This window comes from Lactuca virosa, chromosome 1, assembly GCF_052849685.1.
Source record: "Lactuca virosa cultivar CGN04683 chromosome 1, Lactuca_virosa_CGN04683_v6, whole genome shotgun sequence".
NCBI classification, from domain to species: Eukaryota; Viridiplantae; Streptophyta; class Magnoliopsida; order Asterales; family Asteraceae; genus Lactuca; species Lactuca virosa.
The window spans coordinates 230,317,240-230,323,239 of record NC_136426.1 but is presented as its reverse complement, the minus strand read 5'-3'; positions in this window follow the sequence as shown (position 1 = coordinate 230,323,239).

The following is a 6,000-nucleotide window of genomic DNA, read 5'->3' as shown; positions in this document are numbered from 1 at the left end:
ATACGAACTTTTGCAACCCAACATACGAAATTTTGCAACCCAACATACGAACTTTTCAGGTGACAAACATGCGAATTTTCAAGGACCATTTTCGAAAATATGTCTTTCTTTTTCATCAATTCACATGATCGCTTCGTACGTTTCTTATAAACGCTTCGTACGAAAATCTCAGGAACCAAACACACGAAAATTTTTCACCCAAACATACGAAGATTTTCCTTCTCTCTCGTCTTCGTATGAAAATCATCTTCCCAAAATTTTTCCCAAACACACGAATGCGAAGCATACGAAGACTCTGAATGTACAGTAACCTCTGAATATCTCTGAATCGGATTTGTTCACTTCGTACATTCAACCCAAAAACAGTTCTTCAAACCATCGATTCCCAAATCTTCGAATCTTAATCACCAAATCAACACAGTCGATCACTTTTCGTTCGTTTTTCAGTTCACCAAATATCCAAAAACTCGTCGACATCCAAAAATCACCACAAAACGAAAAACTTTCGTTCGTTCTATCATCAACCATCGACTCCAAACATTCGAACAATACGCCCCAATTCCAAAATCGACTGTAAACCAAAACATCAAACATCCAATAAATTCGAACAATCCCAAAATCAAATTTTCGCACATCGATTCCAAATATCAATTCTTCGAACATCAACCTGTTCGTTCCTGGACATTCGTACCCTCGACCATCGTCTTCAATTTTTCGTGAATTCAGATTCCAAAAACCTTCGTTCTTAACTTTTTGAACCTGATATCAAAGCCTTTCCAGTCGATTCTTAGCATCCTTTAAACTCAATACCATATTTTGAAATCAATCATCAAAATCGACTTCAAATCCAAATCAAAACCAGTAAACGTCAAGCCATCGTCATTGACTTATTCACAGTTTGAGTTTTCAAAATCAAAGAACATAAACACGAAATTGATGATTCTAAGGTCTAATTTCAGATCAAAAGACGTTCCATTAGCTGTTCTTCACCTTCATCAAGTGTTCTTGATCAACAATTTCATCAAAATCAAAGTACCAATTTCTGGTTTCAAAGATATGACTCATATAAAATCGATTTCATCATATATGAATTATATGAAATCGTAAAGCTTTATCTGATCATTAATCGACATCAATCCAAAGAAAGAAGGAAAATTTATCGAGAAATTGAGAAGAACATTCAAACGCAGTAGATTAAGAAGCAAGAACAGATGCGTATGAGTTCTAAGGTACAATCAGTTGAAGCGTGCTAAAAAATCAAGACGCTGGAATCGAATCTGAGCTCACCTAATGAAAGCGGATCAAAAACAAATGTATTGGGTTCTAATCAGATGAACAGTAACCGAACTCGTTCTTTTGGATCATAAACTAACGAAATATTGGACTCTTGATTTTAAGATATCGGATCATATACTTTTAGGCTTACAAATCCAATCTGATGAACAGTAAAAGATATTGTATTTTAAACAAACTTTGGGCTCCATTAATGAACAGTAAGATTGATTTTGATTTTGGTTGGCTTGATCTAAAAAAAATTATTGGATCACACAATGGGGTTTTTCAAGAAAAATTTGATCCAATGATTCAAATCGATCAAAATTCAAAAACGCAACGCACGATTTAATGATTACGAGAGATCATAGAGAGAGACTCACCAAAATTGTTCCAAATTGCGATAAAAGTTGCCAAAACCGAGAATCGTTCTTCAAAAATCACCTTGATCTTGAAGACCCGCTCTGATACCAATTGTAGTGACAAAGAACATGGTTTGGCATGCGGAATTAAAGTTTGCACAATGAACATGGTGATTTGGGTGTTCAAGAGATGTATTGAATATGTATGGTGTTACAAAAAGGGACATAGATCTACATCTAAATAAATAACACACACTTACTCACTCATTTTTTACACCTCTCAAGCACACCTCTACAAGTGGTATGAACCCACTATTTATAGAGGTGTTTAGATGTCTCTCTCTCACTCTCACTAACACATGTGTCTAAAGGCTAATACACCACATGCAAGTGGGTCTACAAGAGTCAAACCATTACAAAGTCATACATGAAGAACTTTGTACCCCAACAAGGGAGTAGAGAATTTTGTGGTATTCTGTGATGCATCCATCATAGGTTTGGGGGCAGTCCTCATGCAGAGAGGACGGATGATAGCCTATGCATCACGGCAGCTGAAGCCGCATGAGAGGAGATACCCTACACACGATCTGGAGTTAGGAGCGGTGGTATTCGCTCTCAAGATTTGGAGGCATTACCTTTATGGGGTCCGTTGTACCATATACACGGATCACAAGAGTTTGAGGCACATTATGGATCAGCCTAACCTGAATATGAGGCAGCGCAGGTGGTTAGATGTAGTCAAGGACTACGATTGTGATATCCTTTACCACCCTGGTAAAGCGAATGTGGTTGCGGACTCTTTGAGCCGCAAGTCAGCTGGGTCTTCCACCCCAGCAAGGTGTATGAGGATAGCAGTGGACTCCCCGCTAGTACGTTTGATCATAGATGCCCAGGTCGAGGGCATTCGACCAGAGAACTGGAAGCTGGAAAGGATCAAGGGCGAAAGCAATCGGTTTGTTCAGGATAGCCGGGGGTTATTGACCCGATGTGGTCAAGTATGGGTTCCGATGACTGGTGGAGTCAGGCAGACAATGATGGAAGAGGCTCATAAGTCTCATTTTTCCATACACACAGGGGCCACCAAGATGTACCGGGACTTGAGTTTGAGTTACTGGTGGCCATGTATGAAGCGAGAAATCGCTTGGTATGTCGAGAGGTGCTTGACTTGTAGGATGGTCAAGGCCGAGCATCAGAGGCCGCATGGTAAGCTGCAGCCTCTGGAGATCCCCATGTGGAAATGGGAACAGATCACGATGGACTTCATCACGAAGCTGCCTAGGACGGCGAAAGGGTTCGGCGCTATATGGGTCATCGTGGATCGATTGACCAAGAGTGCTCATTTCTTGGCGATACGGGAGAGTTCTTCGGCCGAGAGGTTGGCTGACTTATATGTCCGCGAGATCGTTGCTCTCTATGGGATTCTGGTCTCCATTGTCTCAGACCGAGATGTTAGATTTACCTCCCGTTTCTGGCAGAAGTTCCACGAGGAACTGGGCACACGCTTGCACTTTAGCACGGCGTTTCATCCACAGACAGACGGTCAGAGTGAGCGGACCATTCAGATCCTCGAGGATATGTTGAGGGTGTGTGCTATTGATTTTGGAGGGAGTTGGGATTCCCATCTACCTCTTGCAGAGTTTGCTTACAACAACAGCTATCATTCCAGTATTGGCGCCCCGCCTTTTGAGTTACTGTATGGGCGCAGATGCCGCACCCCGATTTGTTGGGGTGAAGTTGGACACCGAGTGATGGGGCGGACGGAGGTAGTCCTGCAGACTACCGAGAAGATCTAGCAGATTAGGCAGCGACTACAAACCGCTCAGAGTCGGCAGAAGAGTTACGCCGATAGACGCCGAACCGAGTTGGAGTTTCAGGTGGATGATATGGTGCTCCTGAAGGTCTCGCCCTGGAAGGGTGTGATTCGCTTCAGGAGGCGGGGGAAATTGGGTCCCCGATACATTGGGTCGTTCAAGGTCATTGCCAGGATTGGCAAGGTGGCGTACAGGTTAGAGCTCCCGGGGGAGCTTAGTCGGATCCACAACACTTTCCACGTTTCGCAGCTGCGTAAGTGCATTGTGGATCAGGGGGCAGTGGTGTCATTGGATGATATTCAGGTAGATGAGTGCCTGAATTACGTGGAGAGGCCTGTGGCCCTACTTGAGAGGAAGACGAAAATGTTGCGGAATAAGGAGATACCTTTGGTGAAGGTACAGTAGGAGCATCGGAAGGGATCTGAGTGGACGTGGGAGCCGGAGGCAGAAATGCGGGAGCATTACCCGGCATTGTTCATCACATCATACTTCGAGGGCGAAGTCTAATTCAAGTGGGGGAGAGTTGTAACGCCCCGATTCTCAGGTATTGATTTAAATAAGAATCCTTTTGTTTCAAGTCCTACTCGACGAGTTGGTTGCCCTACTCGTCGAGTAGCAGCGGGTTGGTTCGCGTATTTAGTGGCCTACTCGCCGAGTCCAAGAAGGGACTCGACGAGTAGGAGCTGGCATATGAAACCCTAAATCCCGGGGTTTTGCACCCTATTTAAAGAAGCACAAGCCTCCTTTGGCCTCTTTACAGTCCATTGAGAGTCCAGAAAGGCCCTAACTCGAGTGTGTGTGTGTATTCTTTGGAGGTTTAAGCTTGGAGGGAAGTTTTGGTGAAGGAATCACTTGGGGAAAACAAGCTAGTTGAAGCAAGAGCTGGTGGTTTTCAAGTTCTGCATCAGAAAGGGCTCTCTTGAAGGAGGTGGAGTTTGTGGCTGTGATCTGAGAGTTGGAGTTTAGTTACCGAGCCGACTTTTGCAAGGTGAGTTATCCTCACTACATCAATAGGGTCTAAGGCACCAAGGCCGGCCCTTTAGTTGTTATCTTGGTTATGTTATGATATATGTGGTTATGATATGATAGTTCGGTATCAGGATAGACAGTATGTTATTATGCTCTTATGATCCGTAGGGATTGGTATGTTAGTGACCTGCTAGGTCGGTGCTCTGGTTATGAGAGATTGCTAGTATTGATGATCAGTGAGATAGATATGTTTGATACATGTGTATGCCAGTATATGTTAGTTATGCGCACATGATTATTTGCTTGACGGTCGGGTTGAGGTGGTCCTGCTTTGTGCTGAAGGCCAACATACCCTACGAGCGGTCCGGAGAGACTGTAGGCCCGAGGAGGGCGGTCCAGTCATGCCGAAGGCTCGGGATAGACTCAGTTAGACTGTAGGCCCTGCAGGGCGGTCCAGTCAGGCCGAAGGCCTAGTATGCATGTTGTTGATTATGTGTTACTGATATGGTATTATCGGTGTGGTATTGGTATTTTGGGGGTAGCTCACTAAGCTCTCGGGCTTACAGTTTCAGTTTATTGTTTCAGGTACTTCAGGAGATCATGGCAAGGCGAAGGCGTGACAGTACTGCTCCGCATCCTTATGATTTCGTTATTGGGACACTCTGATGATTAATATTTTGAAAACATTTTTGTAAAACACTATGTGGTTTATGGTTGAAAAAGTTTAAATTTGAATTAAAATTTTTGGATGTTACACTATGGCCGTGAACACTTCCTTGTGTGGCCATGAACTCCCTTCAATCATTCATATGTGATTGTAACACTTCATTGCAAGTGTTTCCTAGTTCCTAAGGTTGTTTACCTTAGCATATTAGTTGTTATATACACTAATTGTATACATATATGTGTCATTATATGCTTAATAGGATTCGTTTGTGCTCAAGTCTTCACTTGGCCTACTTAGCATCCTATATTGATCTTTCATCCGAATCACTCACTACAAGTGAGTTCATACCCCCGTATTTTCATAGTTTTTACTGTTTTAAGGGGGGGGGGGGGGGAATACAAGTCTAACACAAGGATTTTGTGTTACCAAAAAAATGGTTTCAAAATATCTTACCAAAAATGGATTTCATTTTTATCAAATCAAAAAGTTTCAAATTGTGTTATAATGCCATCAAATCACCAAAAGTATTTCAAAAGGTTAAATTCCTTAAATGATTTATAAACTTATGTTTTTCCCCCAAAAATCATATATATATATATATATATATATATATATATATATATAAGATTTAAAAGGCTCAGGACTGATAACTCACTGTGATTTCTTTTCCTTGTTTGGATGTGGGCTTATAGTATCGGTTATTTGTCTGAATGTCGTTTAAATTTTACTTATATATAATTGTATATGTATATAAATATAAAAGGTTATTTCATTTAGTTTCAATACCCTTTGTAACATGTCAAGCAAGGGGTTGCATTCATGAGCAGTTAATACCAATTCAGAAAGTACATATAAATTATAATAGGTATAATTTATGATTCATAGAACATTAATTCACGAACCAAGTATACTAGAGTAC